Raw genomic sequence first — 23,229 nt, 5'->3', positions numbered from 1 at the left:
CCATTAATTATTTTTTTTTATTACCCTGTTCTACAGGGAAGAGGGGGGGTGGGGGAGGCGATTACGCAGAGAGAGTCGGAAGGAAATGTTTTGGCCACTGTGTCCTCGAGCAGTTTGGGAAGGAGACGGGAGCCAAGAGAGCGGTTGCAAAGGGTCGGGGGCCAATTGGGCTGAGACGTGCCCAGTGGCACCAGGGAGGAGTGGGTGGCTGGAGGGTGGGAGAGAGCTTTGCCATGGGAACGGTGGCGTCTCAGGGAGGCTTTCTGCTGCACAGCTGACTGCTCGACTTCACCGAGCAAAACCTCGAGCAGAGGCGGTTTCCCCTTTATTGCTTTGGGGATTTGACATGATTACATACATTAACTTGTGGCTTTTCTCTTGTAATTGCTGGTTACTTCCTATAAATGTGTATGCGTGGATATACACACTCACACGCGTATATATATATGTATGCATATATATACGCATATATATACACACACATACATGGATGTGCCTGTATATAGGTACAGAAGTATACATAATATTATTGGACTTATCACACCTTAAAGCAGGTCCCATCCAACACCGGCTATGGGGACTCTGAAAATATGCCCTGGGTGGTCTGCGGAATGGAACGATATTTATCTGCCTATTTCTTATCTATTTGCTTTAGTTCCATGTTTGCAGGCCCCTGGGGAACAGATGAAGTCACGACCATTGTCTCCCGGGTGCCTGGGTAGAGAGAAGGGATGAAGGCTCAAACGATCCTCGTTTCCTGAGTAGAGGCAGCAGGAATCGGTGCCCAGGCTTTCCCTGGTTTGTATATGAGGTGGTGTGGGATGCATGCCAGATTACAAAGAATCAGGATTTTCTAGATTTGAAGGTAATTGCCTCTGGTTTGTATCCAGATAGCATTTCTTTAGTTTCATAAAATACATATTGTAGGAGGTGCGAGAGAAATTATGAGTTGGTCTGTTATGGAGGAAGACGACCGTGTTTAGGTGATGCTCGTTGTATATCTAACCTAAAGGGGGGAATTGAAACATGCATGTATGTCTGGGCTGGGGTCAGAAGATGCCTGCTTGGCTTGGTGGAGGTAACGAGGACGAGAGACACATGGCCCCAGTTTACGCATGAAGGAGAGAGGCCAGTTACTCTCTGTTTTCTTTGTCTTACTCAATGTTATGCAAATCAGAAGGGTATTTTGTATGAAGACAGTTGGAAAAAAAATCTGAAAATATGATTACCTTCTGATTTAATAAAATCCCATTGTCTAATGTATTCTGAAGATGGAGACATGAAAGGAGAGTTACTAGCTGCTTGTTCAAATTTGTTTGCACTGTTTTTATGTTATATTAATCCCATTCTTCAGGGTTCTACAGCTCATCCACAGGGGCAGGAAAGGATTTATTTCTGACCCTTTTAGCATGATTTAGCTTCTGGCTTTGAGATTTTTTTTTCCTTCTTTTTTTTTTTTATTTCCTCTGAAACAGTGGAAATTGGCCACAGCTAGAAACAGGATGTTGAGTAAAGCACTTATGCTCCTAGTGGTATTAAAATCTCTTGGATGCCTGGTGGATAGATCATTCCTCCATGCTCTGGGTTAAACAAACTGTCTGATTTAGGGTGCAGAAATGACTTCTCTCATGTCAGATGGGTGAGGACTTTGGAGCATGCAGAGGATCACTGCAGATTTCCCCCAGCAAATTCCCTGCTATTGCAGGAAACTTGACATTAGTGATGCTCTTGCACATTACAATGGTGGGTTTGTGTGTTATAGGGTGCTGGGAGGTTTCTGTGATAGCAATGAATGGGGAACGTGGGGAGTGGGTGTCCTGTGAACCTTCCTGCACTAAATGCCTCTCATTTTCCTGAAAAGTCAAGGAACTGCTGTGGATGTTGAGTGTGGTCCATTGGAGTCCTGTGCTCCCAAAGCCTTTCTTCCTAAGGGACCCTGTTTTCTTTACTCTACCATAACAAAAAAGGGTTTCCTGAATATCCCCTTCCTGATTTTTCCCCAAATCCTGGACCTGACGGTGCCTCTTGCTCCAACGGTGCTCAGCCTGGCTCACCCTTCTGCACTGAGCTCCATTTCCCCCAGCAAGCCTAAGTGATGTTACACAGCAGACCACAGTAAAACCTAAATTTGAGCTGTTCAGGTCCATAGGGTGATTTAACTACTGCTAACTAAGAGTATTGTACCTGGCATTGGTGCAGAGATAACTCATGAGACAAAATATTAACCTGGCTGCAGCCAGAGCCTTTGCCATTTGACTCGTGATAAAGAAACTTATCAGCTAATTACAGCTGGGCTTGGAGCCTTTCAAAGAACTTGCAGGGTTCCCCCCCCCTACTCTTAAGAAAAAGTAGTAAAAAGGACAATTCAGGCTAGAGTTGAATGAAAACCCACAGATCTCCCGATTTAATCTGTGTCACAGGATCTCTTGTTCCCTCTGCAGCAACAGACCCTTTGGGGACCGGCTGAGGCTCGTACCACGGCACGGCTTGGCTCCGGCGAGGTTTTGACAGGCTCCAAGGATTAGCCAGCAAAGTTTGCCTTGGGAATCTATTGCCACAGAGCGGAGCGCAGCCGCTCCTTCTGCTCGTCGTCCTTTTGCAAGAAAAACACTGGCTGATTGCAGCCCCCGTTTCGTGGTATGGCTCGAAAGGGAACTGCTTCACAGCTGGAAGGAGCCATCATCTGATGACCTGTAAAACGAAACCCGCGTTTCTGGAGGGAGTTCTGCACGTGATTGTGGTCACAGTGGCTTTGGTCACCCAGAGGACATGCCTGGCTGCCACGGAGGAGAGTCCAACGCTAACGGCTGCTCCGTGTGCTCCCGGAGCTAAGAGAAATGTTCGTATGAAATGCTGCGGTATAGCAGGTAGTGAGGTAGAGGATTACAAACCTGCCAAAACTTTTTGGTGTTCAAAAGCCATTAAAACTTATTAAAGTGAGCGCAGATTTCACAGTTGTCTCTGCTAAATGACTTCCAAGATGCAAGCTTTCATCTGGGTGGTCTTTTCTTCTGGTATCTCATCTCGGCCTGTCACTCTGCTTCACTCCATTGAGCTGCAACAGAAACCTGGGAGTTTGCCGTTCGTTCCTCTAATACTGACCGTGGGGGCTGGTTTGGTATTTTTTATTTTTTTTTTAATTTATCTTATTGATACCAGTCTTGGAACAGAGACAATGCCGTCTTCCAGGAATCTAGGCTGAAAATCACAGCCTGTTTCCCAAGCAGTTTTTCCACCCTGGGAACTAAGGCTAATCACAGCCTTTGCAACCCACCCACTTCTCACCACGGTCCTGCCTGATAATCTCTGCTCAGCAGCACAGGACCCCTCACAGGCAGCAGGACCGGCCGTTTCCTTCTGCTAAGACCAGTATTGCCACCTGATAGCCCAACGATCTAACAATACTTAAAGAAAACATGACCGCAGGTATTTTAATGTCATTCCACAGAATGAACTATGGTCAAATGCTGCATTACCCTTCAGTTGCCACATCTCTAGCAGGACAGAAGGCCTTTCAAAACTTAAAGGGGGCTTATAAGAGAGATGGGGACAGACTTTCTGGTAGGTTCTGTAGTTATAGAACAAGGGGTAATGGTCCTAAACTAAAAGAAGGTAGATTTGGACTAGATATAAGGAAGAAATTTTTTACGATGAGGGTGGTCAAACGCTGGCACAGATTTCCCAGAGAGGTGGGAGATGCCCCATCTCTGGGATGGTCAGGTTGGACGGGGCTCTGAGCAACCTGATCTAGTTGAAGATGTCCCTGCTCGTGGCAGGGGGGTTGGACTAGATGACTTTTAAAGGTCCCTTCCAACCAAAACCAGTCTATGACTCTGTGATTTTGGAAGGGGCCAGCGATGGGCAACAAAAAGGACTCAAGATGCGAAAATGCTTAAAATGACCTTGCGTAGTTTGGAGAGGAGAAAAGTAAAAGGTGTTTGGAAGTGTGTGTACAAAGCATGGAAAGAAAAGCCTACTTCCATGGTCTTGCAGACTTCCTATATTTGATGGGGGGTTGCATGCAAGTAAAGAGCTCCGGTGCCAGAAAGCAAAACACAGCGCGGTGGGCGGCTTCCCCCACAGCCCAGCACATACTTAAACTCCTGAACCGCGAGCGATTTTCATGGCGTGGTGTAATCAATCCACCCCAGCCTTGCTAGGATGACAAGGAGAGACAGAATAATTTTCTCCAGTTCAAGAAAACAGCAAAGTGCTGCTTACAGTAACACGTTAGCGCTTAAATCCCTTCATTCCTACAGAATGAAATGGATACTGATAATTATTAATGGACAATAAACTTGCAGACTGGAAAGGCAAAATTCATCCAACCATGGACAGACTAGTATTTACAAATATGTCAGCCCAGTGGAAAAATTCTGCTGAAATCGTATTACTTACTGGTATTTTTTAAAGTAAATGTTCTTTAATATTGTTTTAAGGAATTTTGTTTTAAGGAAAAGCCTGGTCTGTTTATGTCAGGGAAGTTAAATTGTTCTGGGTATCAAAGGGTCAACAAAAGTTGGTTTTGGTTGCTGCTTCTTTATGGCACTTGAATATACTGATTGAAACAATGTTCTAAGAAGACTTGGGAATTCACTGAAATAACAATTTTCAAGTAAAAATGTTGATTTTTCTAACTCCATATTTCTTGGTAATCAATAAAACTTTTGATTTGGGATTTTTTTGTTTTAAGTATCAGTAGGCTTTCTTGTAATGTTTCTAAACACATTCATTTAGAAGTTTCTGTACCATTTATTTCATTGTTCTGACTTTGACCTTCCTTTTTAAATTATTTTGGTATTAAAAACCCCCACTTCAAAATACTGGATTTTCCAATAAATTGAAATTCTATTTTTGAGTCGCTTTGGCTGATAACTGCACATGTAACAAGCCAATGATGGGGCACAATTATCATACTCTGCGCATGGGCTTGTCCCTTTAGGTTTGTGTGGAGTCTGGGCTGGGGTTTGGTCCGTAGGAGCTAATTCCCATGCAGCCCAATCCACTCAGCCCAGTTGTTCCAGTAAGGGGTGGAAGAGTGTTCACAGCAGTGACAGATAGGTGGTCTTTGGGTAGGACTGTTTAGGGGTTGTTCAAGCAAATTAGAGGCCACCAGCGAATGGCTTGGTCAATGTTTTCATGATTGCATGACTTTGTTCCAAGGTTTCTGATCTCTACCGCTGCAGATATTTCAAGGTCAGGTAACTGCTTGAGTTCTATTTAATTGCTGAACCACTTTCTTTGCAGCTGACACATTTCAGGCCACCACCGTGCACCAGGGAGGTGCCCTCACCAGCTGTTAGACAGGGAATTGAGAAGGACGTTTACCACGGCAAGGGCTTGCTGCCTTCTTAGAAAGCAAAAAGTGTTTCTTGGATGGATGCCAGTGAGGTACTCTCCTGCAGTTCTCCACTCAAAGATGGCTGATGACCAAGCCTGACCCATTCTGCACTTAGCTGACAGATAGTTATGGACAGCAAAAAAGGCAGATGGCCGAGAAGGAAAAACCTTTTACAGCATGGGATTAGTGTCCTCTGGCCAGCTGGCTATTTGTGCATACTTTATTCAGACAACTTTGAAACGTAGGATAATTTATGTGTTCAATGGACCAGAACCGACTCTGGGAGCCTTAAGGGTCTTCCATCATCCTAAGAATGAAATAGCTGATGCAGACATTAGAACTGACTAGTTGTCCGGAAACCTCTGCTGCCTTTTCACACTGCATCTGAAAATCTTGCGTAAATTTAATACCACTCAGGTCCTACCTTCCTCCACACTCCTGACACATCCACCAAAGCCCTCTGCACAACTCTGCTTCTCTGGACTTGGACCAGTTAAAAAAACTTGCTGTGTTATTCCTAGGAGAGCTGTTCTTGTGTTTCTCTTGCTTGCTTGCAAAAGATGAAAACCAAGTCTAAATTTTCCTAAGAAAACCCGCTCTTGTGAGATACCCAGCTGCCTTCTTTAGGATCTGGATGGCTGAAAGGAGAGCCAGAGGTGGGCAGGCACTTGGGTGCTTCTGCAAATCAACCTCCATCCAAACGGTGAGCCAACCTGGTGAAAGTTGTCACTCCTGTAGTGTGGGTTCTTTTGGTTGTTTTTTTTTTTTTTTTCAAAAAAATGCAATTATCTTGCATTGCAGCAGTTCCTCAGAGGAACCCCCCCAAACCCCAGGGAACTCCTACACTAAGCCTTTAAAATTCAGCTCCAACATAAGGCTAGACCTGAAGAGCTCAGCCCACGTAGGAGCCAGAGCAACCTCCTGGGGTGTGTGTTACAAGAGCCTTCCATCTTTGCCAATCCACAGAGGTCACAAGTTGTCACAGCCAGCAGCTGCAGAGCCTGTGCTCTTTGGTTCAAGCTGTTACAGCTTTTAACTGAGGAGTGGATTTACCAGGGATGAGAAAAATGAGCTTTAGCTCTCCCATTAACTGTATCCTCTTGCTCCCTTGGCAGCTTGCACAGTCAGCTGCTGCCCACCGGCTCCACTGGTGAGAAGCCCCAGTGCCAGGACTATGATTTTTCTGTAATTCTGTAGCACTTATGAGCCCCACCACACTGGACCCTGCTTCTGAAGGGGCTGTCTGCGTGCTGATATCACACTGAGGGCAATAGCTTTCTGCAGGGCTGAGCAATTCCCACCAGCCTCAGCATCACACAGTGCTGGCGGTGAAGCAGGCTCCCCATGGGCAGAGTTTAGCTCGTGAAGGTGGTACCTGCATCCTGCTGATCCCATCCTGCCCTCTGAGGATCAGATATGTCAGGTACTTTGGCTCCCTGCATTCCTCCCGACTCTGCTTGCAAAGGAGCTACGTTATGATGAGAAGGTGTCTGCAGGTCTTCTGCAGGGAAAAGCTGGGTCCTGCTGGGCGCTTTCCTCCTGGCCAGGCAGGGTGCTGGTTGTTTTGGCCCTAGAGAGTGCCTAAATCCCAGCCTTATTTCTTCTTCATACCCTAGAGTTTCTGAAAATGGAGAAGAAAGAGCACATGTAAAAGGTGGGGGCATAGTCCTGGCTGCAGGGCTCTGAGCCTCAGCTGACCTAAAGGACGGACTGCGGGAAGACCCTTTTTATACGAATCAGCAGTAGCTTGTAATGCAAGCACTGGGACCAGTCCAGTTCCCATCACTGTTGGTGGCAAAGGTTTGTTGGCTTCGGTAGCCTACAATCATGCACGCTTTGATGCACGTGACTTTTTTTGATACCATGTGTTTTGAATTTCAGCTTTTGCATTCAAGCCTCTTCTCTCTGCTTCAGCCTCCACCCCACAAACATGCAAGAAAGATAAAACAAAAATAGCAAGAACAGTTTAAGTCAGTCCCTTTGACTATGCAGTACTAGCGTCTTAGCAAACAGTTGATGCCTGTATACTTCATTAACTCAGGTTATCGATCAGCTTCCTTTAGGAAAGCAGCCTGGAAGAGAGACGCAACCTGGTACAGAGGGAAAACGAGGATAGGAGCAGTGATGTGGGACTCCTAGGTCCTTTCCCCAAGGCCAGAGCTAAATGCCTCTGGTCTTCGCGTGTGAATAGATCGTGCCGCAGGAGCTTCCTGCCAGGCAGTTGTTATCGAGGTGAAGAGGTGGGATGAAAACAAAATTCTGTTTGTCCCTGGTATGTTCTCCTCCTTCTGTGTCTTCCTCATATGGCTATAACCTGACCAGCCCCCAAATAACTGGCCTGGAAACAGCATTTTCCAAGCGGACGGGTTATCTGCACCTGATCCGTCCACTTGCAGCCTGCTCGGCAATGGCCACTTTTGGCGATGGATGAATCCTGTGTCCCCAGCTGGCAGCTCTGTGCTGACTTTCCACGTCCTGGCTGCGGCTCAGCTCTTCCATTTGCCTCCAGTTCGGTTTCCCTGCAGCGTTGGAGCAGATGCTGCTGCAGGGATGCCCCCACTTTGGGGATTTACCTCCTTGCTTTGCAGAACCAGATGGTCTCTGGTCTTTGGTTTATCCCCTTGACCGCCTGGCCCCACCAGCCTCCTCTGCTACAGCCTTCCTGGGAGCTCCTCGAGTCCCTTCTAGCCCCTGAAGTTTTTCAGACTGCTCCTCTCCTTGGCTCTTCCCTTGCTGTGGTTCCCAGCACACTTCCCACTGCCCTGCTCCTTTGGATGCACTCGGGGCAGATGCATCTCCAGCCCTTCTGACATCAGGATGAAGCAGAGGTAGCTCCCTCCAGCTGGCATCTCAAGTGTTAATCCAGCCCAGAAAAAGGGGATGATTTTTTTTGAGAAGCTTTTGGCCTTTTTTTTTTTTTTTTCATGTTTTTGGTTTTTTTGAGCTGTTAACTGACATCTGAATGGGAGATATGAATATAGAAATTATTCTTTGCTGAAAGCTGCAGAAAAGCCACAACCCTCAGATCAAACAAGTTTTTGTGCCACAGCAAAATTAAATCCTTGTGATTTCCATATTCTTCAGTCAACAGGCTGGCGCCCAAATCGTTGCCATAGCTACTTAAGTACAGGCTGTCAGGAGCAGGGGAGGGAGCGGGAGACACGCTGTCCGAGGGTTAAGTAGCTGTTTAATTATTCAACCCAATATCTGGCAAGCACTCCAGATTGACAAAGGGGGGTCTCCTGTGATCTCTGGCTGGATAGATCACTTTAACCCATTCTCCTCCCTCCCCGTGCGCTGCCTGCCACATTCCCTGATGAAAGGAAGAGAAAAGTGGATTTACTTTGCTTTGCTTTTCTTTCCCCTGTCCCCCGTTACTTATTTTCTTCTGACAAACTTGCTGGAGACTCTGTGAGTCAATGAGCATGCTGGCTCAGCGATTTATGAAATGGGACAGCACAGCCCTTTTGACACCTCTGCCCATCCGCAGGCTGTGCCTCAGTTTCCCCAGTTCCCGGAGCCTCGGGGGCGGTGATGCTGCGTGGCAGGAGCCTTTTGCTGCAGAGACACCGACACCGGGATGTGTTCGTTCTTCCCAGGCTGCCCCGTTTGGAACGTGTCGTGGTGTGGACATGGCCGTGGGCATTAATCCTCCTAAGGCGCATGGGGAGCTTGGCACAAGGGCTGCTGGAGAAGTGCAAAGTACAGCTGCAAAGTACAACCGCGCAGCTCTGGCTGAACAGGAGAGGATGATGTTAGCTGCCTCAAGAACCTCCCCATCATGGTTTTTCTCAACTTTGCATGTACGGCATATTGGGAACATAGGCTGCTTTTTTCTAACGGAGCAAACCAATGAAAATACTTGGAAAAAAACCAGCTATGCTGGTCAAGACTCCCTCATTAAGGAGAGTTGTGTTTTCAGATGCCTTCCTCTCTTTTCAGCTCTCCCTTACTATTTAACTCTAGAGAAACCTGGGCTCTCTCTCATATAAACTTGAGGGCTTTTTCTTTCTGGAAATCATATTAGAAACACTGCCTGGCCAAGCTCCTTTTCCAAGCTGATTATTGTGTTGTCCTGTGATCCGAAAACATTGGGGGTAAGGTAAGGTAACAGTGCAAAATCCACCACTTCTTAGTCATTGCTGGACATGAAAAACTGCTTTGGTTATCAAAGAAATATGTTGAAAGTGGACACTGATAGCCCCTGGGGGTCCAGCTACCTGGCTGGTGCCAACAAAAAGAGACAGATTAATGAGGTCTATGGCCAGTTGCTTCTATACTCTTTTCTTAACCTTTATTTTCCAGAGACTTCCAGACAGATAAAGGACAGCGCCTGGTTAATCATTTATCCATCTGCATATCCAGCCTTTCTTTTCATATTCTTCTCTGGCCTCAGAGGAAAAATTAACATATTTATTTTCTGGTTTCTCCCCCACAATCCTACGGAAGCAATTTTGGTCGCAATAGGAAGTCATGTCCCATCCAATTCAGTTAAAAAAAAAAAAAGAAAGAAAGAAAAAGGAAGCACGCTAGAGTGATTGGAAAGGTCTGCCGGGGAGAGGGTGCTCCAGCCGGCCCTGGCCTGCCTTGAAATGTTTTCTGCTCCAGCGTATTTTTAGCTACTGTCACAGAGTGATTTCCTTGCTGATCTGCTTGAGGTTCATGTTGCATTGCTGAAAAGCTCACTTGCTCCAGTGCAGACCTCCAAGCTAGAGAGCTTCTGACCGCAGATTTTCATCTGGATGGTTTTCTATTGTCACGGGCCAAATAGCGAAGCCTTTTCTCAGCCTTTTTGCAGACCAAAGTCCCATTGGATCGGTGGCCTGACTCATCTCTAAGTGCTTTCTCCAAAGCCCCTTGCTCTGTCAGATGCTCACCGCCATCCCTGCTTTGCCACGGGATGCTCTGGCTTCCTGGCCATGGGCTGTCTCCAGATTTGCTTGTGGCGTCCAGCTTTCACCCTTTGGTCACTTCTGCCACAGCCACGCGTCGTGCAGGACCCACGGCGGGAGGACAGAGATGCACACTCACCTCGAGATGCACACTCAGCTCTCTGGACAAGCATAGCCGCTCGGACCACAGTGGGGTGTCTGCATTTCTCCTGCTCACCTACGTGAGCCCGTGCCTCAGTTTCCCCATCTTTACACTGCAGTGGCTTTTTCTTTCCTTTCTTTTGTTTGTTCTTGAAATTATATTTTGTAAATAACATTGGTCACAAAGCTGTGTGGCATTGCAACATTCCCTGTATAATACATCCTTCCTCTCTGTGTTTTCCTGAAAACCCATGTCCCAGAATGATCATGAAACGTTCCAAGAAGAAATGCCAAGAATTTCCTAGTAAATGTCTTGGCTCTTCATGTCTTGGTTTTTTGTTTTTCTATAAGTAATGAAAATGAAGCATCATTTAAAGTCTTTATTGAGTCTACTAAGCCGGGTTGGATTTCACTGCCTTCTGGTTTCTTGGGAGGGCTGACCAAGCTCTCTCTAATTTCAGTCCACAAGCCACCTTGGCCTTCTCTGTTGGGAAGAGAAAGATATTGGATATTCGCGCAGTAAACTCTCGTTCACCTGATGGTCTCGGTGTACATCAGAAATACGGCAACCAAGGGAAGGGGCAGCGGACCGATCTCCTGGGCCATGCTGGGATATCTGTGCAGTAACAGGGCACTTCTTTGATTAGAGCGTGGTTAAATGGCAAGGATGGTACAGCTGGGTGCAGATAACACATATGCATCATCTCCAAGGGTCTTCTCATACCTGCTTGTGCACTCTGTCACTTGTTTTTTGTCGGTGGCTTCTCTTTGGTTGAAACCCAGAAGTTAGTAACAGGTAAGTATCGTTCAGGGTGATTTATTAGACTTCAGCTGAGCTATGGCAGCTCTGCATGTATCACCTGCTTCATTTGGCCTTGTTTAAGGTTTAAATAAAGTTACATTTTCATTTTGGATGTTGGTGGCAGGAAGGGTGATGGGGTTGTTGTGAACGTTCACAGCTGGCAGGTCCATATTCTTCACGTACATCAGCAAAGCGTGAGCTACAGCGCTGGCACTGGGCGGTCACTTGATGCTGTGTTCCCCATTGCCAAAAATGACTCCGGCTTTTGGGTGCTTTGATTTACTGCAGCCTATACTCGGAGCCCTGAAAAGCCTCATTTGCAGAGGTTGGGCAAAACTCCTAACTGTCAGGAATTGGGTCCATTATGGTGTTTTCTTGAGCACTGAGTTTGCTGACAGCGTCGGTCTCTGCACTCGCTCCAGTTCCAGCCCTAATGCCCACACAGTTTTCTACACCAGAAGCCTGACCAGCACTTTGGCAGCAATTAAAGCCTTCCCAAGGTGAATGAGAGATTCCTGGTGGTGTAACAACAGCCTGGAAGGTAACGAACACCATAATGGTTTCTTCTGCTGCCCTCGGTCAGCTGATGTGACTCGTGCAAAGGACAAGATCTCACCTCCACATCACTGTCCTTTTGTCACTTGTCAGCTCCCTGCCTGGAAGGACAGGTTTTTTCCTATGGCACATCAGGCTGCAAAGGCGCCTCAGCCAACTACGCTCAAAATTTTGGGGTTGGAAAAACCAGCATCACTTAAATCAAGGAGAGGGGCAAAAAGCCCTTCTGATTTCACAGGGGAAGGCAGCCTACCAGGCCTGTGAGCATGACAGCATGTGGCTGTGTTGAGATTAATTTGCTTAATTGCTGCACGCTGTTAGCAACAGTTACCATGTTTACCGGTTGAGTCAGTAATGCTTGTTAAAACTCTAATTCAAAGGGACCTCAAGTAATAAAAAACAGCCTTGGAATGGTCTTTTGCATTAGCTACTGTTGCTTTGCTACAGCAAACATAACACTGCCTTCTCCATCGAGCCCTCTCCTGTTCCAGGCAATATCGATCCTTCATGGACAAGGCCTGTGGAATTTTACATTTTAAAAAATGTGACACTTTTGCCTCTGAACTGTTATTTCTGGATGCAGTGTGCAGAGGCAATAGGAAATTGTACCCATGGCAATGTAGTCCCAGGGCTTGCATCTCCCACCCTGCGCGGTGGAAGAGCCCGAGGCATTGCCGGGTTATCTCTGCAGGAGTCTTTGCAAAATCGGTGGGAGGATTTCTCTGGCTCCAGAGGAACGTAGGTTGTGCTTTAACATCTTCTCAGTTCTACCTTGCTCCCTGGAAGGATCTCACCTGCATTTGAGGAACATGTGTGGGAAGAGCCCTTTCTTGGGTACATGTTCAAAATGCAAATAGAGAACTTAACTGCTTTGTGGCATCTATAAATTTATCCCACCCATCCCTCTCCCTATGGATGGGGTCAGTGAAGAGACACCAATGCTGCTGCTCTGCCGTGACACACCTGCAAGGGATGCTGATGGCGGCTGAGGACAGGAGCGTGGGTGCTCTTTCTGTTCTGAGTCTGATTTCGTGACCTCTTCCCCCTTTGCAATCTTGGTATGTAGGTGGGAAAGAGATAGAAGTCATTAAGCAAGGTACAGGTAACTAATCCAGTTTGAGTCTAATCACCTGATAGCCAATGGCTGTAAAATTCGAGAGAGGAATGGATGTATCTGTGTATAACGAGACCTCACTGTGCTCCAGTGCATAGGGTTTGTGATGCCAGTATTTCTGCACAAATGCCTGCTTCTAACTTGCTGGCTCGTGTCCCCTTAATTGCCCATTATCACTGCATCTGTATTACTGGCATGCCGCCTTGCTCTTTCCTTGGCATCACCTTGCTCTGTCTCACAAAGTCAGAGTTAAGACAGAAAAGTGGTCTGATCTGGTGTGGGAAGATGCACAGGCTATTACAACACTATCTGTGAATTCAGGGCAGGCGTAGGCATATATGTCAAAAAGTTATTCAAACCACTGGGTCTATAGGCTGTGTGGCTCTAACTCCCTAAATAGCTATAGGAGACAGTTAGGGGCTGCAACCACCCCGCTGCTTTCTACACATACTAGTTTAGTTGTCACACCTACATCTTTAACCTCCTTTAACCACAGAGGAAGCCGGTCTTTCAGTCTTAGACACCATGGCAGGTGCTTAAATCCATTATTCGCAGCAGAATAACTGGGGTTTTTATAGCATAGAGGCAGGTATCCATCAAACAGGAATGGGAACAGTAGGGAGGGTAAAGCAGGAGAGGAGGAGAACTTGAAACAAGGAGATATGCTTAGAAATTTCCCTGATGATGGGTAATGGCTCAGAGCAAAGGCAATGCCCCTGGAAGCTGCAGCATCCCTCCAACGAAGCGCAGGGCAGTGCTCAGGTGTGCACATTTTTTTAATCTGAATGCCGCTTGTTTCTGTGGGGTCAGCTGGGATCTGAGGGCTGGTTTTCAGTTGGGAAAACCACTTCTTCTATTGGATTGTCAGGGAGTCAGGAACTACATTAATAACTCCCCACAGACCTCATAAAACCAGAGGGATGCTGCCAAAGGAAAAGGACTGCGCTTTACAGTCACAAGAAGAGTGGAGGAGGAATCAAAGCTTATGAAGCAATTTTGTGTGAATAAGGTCAGAACATTTTGTTTTGGCTGCATGATTGGAACTTTCATAATGGGACACAATGTTGAAATACTTTGACTATTTTTTTGGTGAAGGAGGTAAATCCCAGAATCCAACTGCTCTGCGATTCCCAGCTGAGCCAGGATCTGAGTGAAAGGATACAGTCCCATGAGGTGCGGGTGCAGTCAAACCATCATTCGCAGTTCAGCCTGGATTGAAGAAATATTGATCCTGAATCCACTCTGCTCTCACAGAAGATTGGGTTCTCTGCCCTTGAAGGCCACTCCGTTGTCCTTTTATTAGAAATGACCGAGGCGTACATTAATGTGCAGCCTCCTAATGCATCTGAAAGTCCTGCTCTGCCTTCAGCAAGGAATAAACTCCCGCAGCCCCTCTGCAAAAGGTGAAGAAGGTCCTGAAATGCAGGACAGACAAATTCCAAACACAGAGCTGCTCAGTGCTGAAGGGAAGAGCTTCACTCACCCTTGTACCATGGCAGGGGACTAATGGAAGAAGTGACTCCATCTCTTTACTCAGCAGTATGACTTAATTTCAGGAGGGAAAAATGAGCTCATGGGGACTGCCAGTTTCCCTGTCACCTTCCCTCTCCCTCCTCATGGACATGGGAATGGGCAGGGGAGGATTAGACTCATGCTGAAAGTGCTGGCCAGCTGAGGCAAGAAATCTGCAACAGACCTTGTCCAGCAGCCGCCAGCTTTCTCCTTGGAGGGAGGGTGAGCAAAGAAGGAGCTGCACGCCCAGCCCCACAGCTCCTTCTCCCGGTGCCCAGCTTGGCCCAGCTCCATCCTACCCTTCATCCTGGGGGGAGAGGAGAAGTAGCACTCTGACACCTCGTTATTACTCATTGTGGTGGCTATTTCTCACGTAGTGATTTAACATTGCACTTTCCGCTAAGTGCTCTGTTAAATGTGCTCTGATTTCTGCAGTGCCTCTTGCAGCTTGAGTTTGAAGTGGTGGGATGACAGGGAGGTTGAGACTTCCCAGGGGGAAGTTTGGGTTAGAGCCTCAGCCGGTGCAAGTCCTCCTGGCTGCGTGGATTTCAACATCCCATTTCAGGACCAAAGCTGGCAAGGGTCTTTTGAAGTGCAGATGTCTCGGAAAAGCAATGATACACAGAATTCTGTTTAAATGATAGTAATAAAAGGAAAACAACTTTAGGAAATATATGTAAACCATCCCTAATCACAACCAGGAAATCAACTCTGCTAGCGAGGGGCTAGGCATGTGTCTAATCTGGGGCTTGGGGTAGGAACAGAAGAAACGTAGAAGGAATCAATTTTTACCATGTTATGCTGAGCCTCACACTGACAGACACAAGCCAGCTGCCAGTGTCAACGCTTAAGGCATAACCTGACCTAACTGCTCTGCGCTTTGGGGCCAAGATCCACCAGTGGGACACCCGCGGCTCCAGGCAGCTCCATACTCCCGGAGACGAGAAGTGAATGCAAGGGGCATTAGTGGCACGGTCCGCGTAGACAAAGGATGTCCTGGATGTGTTCATGCTTGTGGATGTGGCCACTGGGAAATCTGCTGGAGGAACCTACTGGCTCCTCTCCCTTTGGTGGCATCTCATTAAGTGACAATGTCAGATTATGGCTTCTGGCTCTGGACCTCCCAGCTTCCAGCTCCCCAGCCTGACAGCACCACTGTTGTGCTTCTGCATCCTCTCATGCAAGAGCAATGCCATTGAATGTAGGCAGTATGACTCATCGACTCTCTTTCCCTATTAATTTTTCCTTCTTATAGGCCTTTCCGATCTTCAGAAAGAGCAGAAGGCAAGGAGTGCCCATCCAAGGTGGCGACTTCATCTAATCAAACCTCCAGAAAGTGCCCAGAGGACTGTGTTTCTGAGGTACCGCTGTGACAGTTTGGAGAGATGCCAGTAATATGGCAAAGTACCCAAAGCAGGAAACCTAAAGCATTCAAGCAGATACCACGGTTCGAAAAAATGATCTGGCCAAAAAGTCTTCAAAATACTGTGCAGTGTCAGAGCAACAGCAACAAGGTTGTTCTAAAACCAGGGGTCTAGTTCAAACATATTCTATATGGCTATATGCACTCATGCATATATAAATGTTGAGATCAGCACCGGATGGTGTTTTTTATTTAGTTTCACGCTTTGTTAACTTCTCTAAATTACGTGGAACGCTCTTTTTTTTTTAATACCCAAACTTCTGCCTGTTCCCAATTACCAAAATGAAAAAAAAAAAAAGGAAAAAGAAAGACAGAGTCAAGTCTGCGGAACAAGCTGGCACCACAACGAAGCGGTCGTCAACTACACAATGCATCCTTCTTGCATGAAACATCAGAGGCAAGTTGGAGGCTGGAAAGATGGAGGAGTTAAGGCACGTGGTTGTAGGCAGCAGAGGAAGACACTGACAAAGATAGAAAGAGGTCTTGAGTATTTCAAAAACCCTGAAGGGAATGTCAGAGATATTTTGATGACAATCATCGCTGACTTCTGATTTGGGTACCTGAAGGATTTATGCTGTCTTGGAAAAACAAAAAAGCAAAATCTGCAGTGCTTTTTTGGGGGTTAGTTTGCTAAATCTTAATAGATACAAACCAAAGCCTCAGACTCTGTTGGAGGCTTACCTTTAACAGGAAAACTGTAGCTAACCAGAACCTTGAATGGCTCAGGACATGCGGTTTGTTCTGCTTTTGTGTCTTTATCCAGCGTTCAAGGTTGCTTTTTAATATGACAATTGAAGATGGTTTTTATTCAATTATTGCATTAGTGGGAGTCTGAAGCAGGCTCATGATCGCCAGGGTTATTGCTGTATGAGTTAATGTTCACACCCCTTTTGGGTGTCCCAGAGGAGCGCTGCAGGCTTACGGCCAAATTTTATTTTGACTTGGATCCCAGTGTGCAAGCCAACTGTTTCTGCATTTCATTTCTGTCATATCCTGTACATTAAAACACCATTAATTCAAACCTTTTGTTTCTAAGAACAACTGTGCTGTAAAACAGCAATAAAAAGCTGCCAAAGTTCTCTTAAACCAGTGTAATATCATGTTCATTCACGCAAACTGGGACATAAAAATTAAAAAACCCAAATATATTTTTGTCAAAAGCACACTACAAATAATATTTCCTTCCTCCTCAGTTTTGCATTGGGATGGGGGGGGGGTGACTCCAAGAGCAGGTTTCTCCCCACAACCGTGGGATTACGCAGCACCTTCCCCCCCCCCCCCCGATTTTAACCATTAAATAAAGAACAATCTGTTAAAAGATTTTCATGTGCTGTTGTGAAATGCATTAACCTCAGACTTGTGATGTAAGTTGCTCTGTACTACTTGCATTGGCTTTTCGCTGGTAACATGAGAGCCCACTTCAGCTTTATTCTTACCTAATTGCTCAGTGATTCAGTGAAGTCTCACAGCAGAGAGGAGGGCTGGACCAGCCAAGCTCCCAGCATATGCTTCCCGCATGGCAAGCACCAAGGAGACACCTTCAGAGGCACGTTCCCTGGGCTGACCACAGCTAGGAGCCAGGAATCAGAAATACAGTCATGAGTCTGACAGCTTCCCCATCTCCACGTGGATCCCGTTACTTTTATCTGACGCCGTGCTCATTGCAGGGTTTAATTAGCCCCTGCCTGAGAGGTGGGAAAGGCAGCAAAGAGTGTTTTCTGAAAACCCACGAGCTAAGCAGGGATTTGTATGAGGCTTACTCCAAGCATCCCCTTTTTCCTAAAAACGCCCCAAGACCTGGCCACGCACAGCACCTGCCTCTTCCCCCGGGCACGGGGCTGCAGCCGGAGCCGGGAAGGGAGCAGAGACTGCCCGGTCCTTGTGTTCCCGGGGGCTGGATGGGCATGGCCACATCCCCATCCCAAACACAGGAGCTGAGGAAAAGCAATGCATGAAGCCAGCTGTGTCCCTTGTCACAGAGGTGGTGTTGCCAGCTCAGTGCGTGGCGTTCATCCTTCTCCAAAACAGCAGCCCCGGCCACCCTGCCCTGTGCTTCGCACCCTCCTCCTGACTTTCTCCTGCAGAAGCCTCAGCTTTTAAATTTGTGGTCAAACTAGCAGGGAGTTTCAAGCAGCATGATACGCCTTCCTGCTCCACCCAAGTGGGATCTGCTTCCTTGGCTTCCTGAGGCTCTGGATGAGCTGAATTCATAACCGCTTTCCTCTCCTCATAGTGCATTTGGGATTATGATGATTATTATTATGGCCAAGTGTCAGGACACAGGCACCCTTAGGCACGCAGTGGGGTTCCTCGCTCCCACGTGCAGGGACGGAGTGCCGGGTTGGGCTCCTAAACCAGAGCAGCTGAGCAATGTGTTGTCTCACAGGAGTCCCCCATCCCTTGAGCCATATCCCATCACAGGTAAAACAGTCCTGGAGCTTTTCAGGTGCAGCGACGGCTGCCATCAGCTTCGGTATATGGGCAAGTGTTTCTTGCACGTCCCTTATTTCTCCAGAGCTGGGGCCTTTCGGCAGTCTGAACTGAATGTTTATGAAACAAGGAGAAGTTAGACACTGGAAGGAGGAATTAGGAAGCAAAGTCCTGCAACGGTGCTGGGAGGGCATCTCTGGTGCCAGACACCCAGGAGCCACGGAGGCCACAGAAACAGCACTGAGCCTCTCTCGAGGCTGGTTTTAGAGGTGCCTTCAAGTAAGTCTAGACCCTCTAACAAAAAAGTAGACATCAAAACATCAAGACTGCATGACTCAGGTCATGCCCCTGGATCAACCCGCTGTTACCAAAGAGGAGCTGGAATGCCCTTGCAAAATGGTTGGGCTCCGTCATCACACGCTCTCAGTCTTTCATTTCAGGGCTGATCGGGGAATATTTTCAGTGGAACTTAAAACACTGTAAATCCAAGCCCCATGTTGCTCAAAGTCAGCTCAGAAAGAAAGAAAGGAAAAAAAAAATAAATCCAATACCACCAGGAGAGAGGGAATGATCTTTTCCCAGGCCACAAATTCTACAGATACCAGACGAATTTATGAACTGGTGGTTAAACCAATGCTCATGAAGTCCAAGATACACCATGAAACAAGCTTAAATGCATAAATGAGCTATGTTTTGGGTAGGACATTTTGCCCCCATTTGCTGTAGCATTGTCTCTAAAATTTCCCAAATCACATCTTGATCGTTCTCTCTCCGCTCCCTGGGTTAAAAGCCTTGTTTTGGCTCTTGCTGCAAGGAATAATATAACGGAGAAGGGGAGGGAAAAAGAATCTCCGTCAGCTGCTAAACATATAAACCTGCAGATTTATTTAGTAGTAATAATCCCTGAAGGAGAAACATATTCAATACTTCATCATCTGAGAAACTGCCCACATCTGTTCGGAGACAGCAACAGGCGGTCGGGAGCATGTGCCAGCAGCAGCTCGGAGGCAACCTGTTGCTGCTGCCCTCCCTCCCGCAGCCCCCATCCTGCTTCCCAACCCTCTCAGCAAGCCTGTACCCTCAGAGATGTTTCTAGATATTTCCCTTCTTCATGGAAATCTCCTCTGCTTTGGTGCAAGCTCTCCTCGACCGCTAAAGTCCTGCTGGGGAAATATCCTGGGACGGCCAGGAGCTCTCGAAGAAACCCTTGGACTGCTGAGCATCCTCCCCAGGGACCCGCCGGCCAACGCCATGTGTTTCGGGCTCATTGCAGGGTTGGTTGCAGCTCGCTGGGCTGTTGGCCGTGTTTATTAAAAAAGTCATCCGTCACCATTTGCACTTGGCCGGCGACGTGGGAGTGTCGGGGAGGCAGGAGCACTTGGCTCCTCTAGTTTGGGGGGGAAGTGACCTTTTCTTGGGCACGAGCCACTTCTAAATTTCAAGCAGGGATGTGAACGCAGCCGGATGATCGTCTGCTGCACGTGAAGAGGACGGGCCGCAAGACAGGGCTGCTGGGAGCGGGACAGGGGCTAGTAGCCAGGGTGGTTCCTCCGGGGTCTGCATTAATGAGAGCCCAGGAGAAATTAAGGAGCGACCGGGGAGCTAGGCGAGTGCATGGCTCGCAGACTAAGTTCATCTCTCCATCTCCAGGAGCTGCAGATGGGGCCACGGGTCCAGAAGACAGTGTCCTGGGATGCACCACCCCGTGCGCTGCCCTTCCAGACTCTGCCCTTCCCGGCTCCCTGACCCGTGTCCATGAGCTGCAAAAAACCGTCCCCGGGGCTTGGGAGCTGCTGCTTCAACTCTGCTGCTTGTGAGGCTGAAGAGAAGCAAGTGCTGCTTGTTGGGTCCTGAGCAGCTGGACCCAGAGCTGTGAAAGCAGCTGGTTTTGTTCTTTGGTTTCCAAAACGTTGGTTGCCACATGCCCTTTATGCTCCTGTGATGTTATCAACAGCTAGGGCCATGTCCAAATGATACGCGCTATTCGGCAGAGCTGAGTTACGCTATTTCCAATGCGTCATTCACGGTGATTTTTTTCCCTCTAAATTTTTAATTTCTTCATTAATACAAGCACAGAAATAGTTTTAAATTGCTCAAAGCCCAATTGCATTCAAGCTGAGTTACTTTTGGCTTCAGACTAATTTTGTTTTCTTTGGAAAAATGGATCCTGTTTATTTAATTTTCCTCACACAAAACAAAATATGTGGGTGGAGGAAATGGGACAGATTGGAAAATACTTTGACCGATAAAACCCAATCATTTCAACATTGTAAGCTTTCATATCTGCAACAGAAGCCATAAGAAAGTCATTACTAAATAGTCACTGCAGATACCTGCAGCTCCAAGCATAGGGGAAAATGATAAATTACTGATATTCTGTGCTAACTGCTGGAAGGTGGAGACTACATATTTTACCAACTGGATTTTAGTAGACACCGGGAGATATTAAACAGGGAAACTACAGGTTGATTAAACAAATGTGTGGATATACACTCTACAGTTGCTGGGAAAACATACTTCACCCAACTGCAGAAAGCTTCACCAAAAAAAACCCCAAATCCTCATATATTTCCTGGAAACTACACATCAGAAAAAAAAGAATTTTCATCTTCAGATTTAAAAAAAATACTTCTTGCCCCACATAAAAGTTTTCAGTCAAAAATAAAAATAATCAAAGGACTTTTTATTTTTATAAAATCTTTCTCAGTTTTTAATGGAAGTAAAAAAGAGGAAAGTTAGGTGTAGTAATAAGCATTATTTTCTTCTAAAAAAATCTGGCCAGAAGAATACCGTTCTGCTCTTTTTATACAGACTCATGTAGTCATACATGTTGCAGGTTGGACAATAATACTTTGAGGAGAGTATTACTGTATAAAACATGGCCCTTTTTATGTAGAGACGATGCTGGCACGTGCTGTGGGTGCTGCAGAACTTGCAAGAGCATTTGGGCCGGTGTACAAGGGAGGACAGACAAGAAATTTGGAGCTCAGAGTCCCCAAGGTGCTGCCGGTGGAAGAGGATCTGTCAACTCTGGGTGTCATCACATCACGTCCAGGCCGATGTCCTGCCACGGAGCGTGAAACGGTGGCCTCAGAGCTGATTCCTTGCTACGAGATGTGTCCAGCACGCTACACCGTGCAGATGGTCCCTGCCGTAAACCTGGGGTTCCACCAGGGTGCTGGAGAGCATCTCCCAGCCGGCAAAGCCTCGTGTTGGGTGGGATCTGCTGCACGATGCCAGCATGAATCCCCTGGTAAGGGCCTCGTTGGGAAAGGCTTTGGGAGCTTCATCCTGGGGAGAGATCCTGACTCCTCACCTCCGAGCTGGGATGAGTTCATTCTTCCTAACGACTTACCCACATCTCAGGTTCAGGGAATTCTTGTGTGAGTCATAGTCTGCTGAAGCGTTTTTTCTCTCTCCCCAGATACTAATATTTTGAACAAGTCTCACTCTTTATTATCATGGAGATATAAGGGAAATATCCCACAAGGACAGGGGTAGGTCTGAACTGCATGTCAGAAAGTTTGCTGTTAAGATTACATGTGATGTGTGACCAGACTGTTTGGATCTGTGGTCGGGCCCCAGAAGATGTGTGTGGTGACTGACCACATCCTCTCCGGAAGAGGAATGTTTGAGTTCATTGTGTCGGTGAAGTGCCGTGGTTTGATCGCGGGGCGGCTTCACTGGAGGTGGGAGAGGGGAAAAGGGGCTACCGGGGCCGCGCTCCACCCCGCACACCCGGCCGCGGGGAGCAGCTCCTTTGTCCAGGACGCACCGGACTCGCCGTATGGTGGATGCATCATATTTCTGCCTGCGATTTCCTGCACGGAAAAACGAGAGCCAAGAGCAACTGCTCCCACGTCCCCTGGGGTGGTCCTAGCTGGGGCTGAGGCTACAGATGTGCTCACCGTCCTCTCCCAGATGGCAGAGCACCATGTTTTGGAGGCTGCCGAGCCAGGTATCCGCTTTCTTTGGGCATGCACCACGAGCAGTTTCTGATGCGTTTTTTTTTACCATTCGTTCATCACATATTTCTCTGGTGGCTCTTCACCCGGCTGCCGGGGCAGATACGGGTAGCTGCAGGGACTGCTCGCCCCATCCGAGTCAGGTTATGCCAGGAATGTGACTGAGGCTTCAGTCTCATCTCTTTCTCTGTTGGCCGGATGGGTCCTCTCATGCACCACATTGCACCAAACTAGACATCTAAATAGTCTAGAGATGCTAAGAGGCACTGCATCTGCTGGCAGGAAGCCTACGGTGTGGTTCGTGGAAGGTTTTTGGAAGACTGCAAACACTTGGTTTGGTGACCAGACACTGTTGTGGCAGTTCCTTGGAAAATTGCAAGCTCACGCTGCAATGCTGAAGCCTTTTTCTGTGGTGTATATGTGGTAATGGCTTTTTGTTCATTTTCTGCACCCTTCTCTGGCTGCCTGACCTGGTCATCGTGGATGGTGCAAGTTGGTTGCAATCACAACACGTGTCCTATCCCACGATCTGAGCAACTTGCTCCAAGCTTTCACCATACTTTACAAATCAGTTGTAGTTTGATAGAGGGATACATCTAGCGTTCTTTCTTCTGCAGAAACTTGCTTCTCCTGTTTTATCCATCAGGTCTTCATACTGCATGTTCTTGGGGCAGTATTGGCTTATGTTGCATAAGGTATGTTTGCATAGGAATTAGTGCACTGCTGCTGTTAATGATAGTGGTAATAACTGTGTTTGCTCCAGCAGCAGCAGCTGTTCAGCTGTGATAGTAAGGTACGCAGAGTCAGACAGATGCCAGAATAACGCAGCTGTCCTTATTTCTGTCCTCAGGTTAGCTGGGTTAGAGCAGAACTGAGCGGTGCAGCATGCCACTGAAACTGTGCCATGCAGTCACGCTCTCAGACCTAACTTTGAAGGTACTACCAAATATCCTCCTTGTCTAATTGTAATGCAATGTTTCAATTACTGCACACACTGCATTGTTTTGCATTCAGCCATGTAAATCCTCCCAAGTTTCAGTTTTCTGTAGATTTA

This window comes from Haliaeetus albicilla, chromosome 22, assembly GCF_947461875.1.
Source record: "Haliaeetus albicilla chromosome 22, bHalAlb1.1, whole genome shotgun sequence".
NCBI classification, from domain to species: Eukaryota; Metazoa; Chordata; class Aves; order Accipitriformes; family Accipitridae; genus Haliaeetus; species Haliaeetus albicilla.
This window is presented reverse-complemented; position numbering follows the sequence as displayed.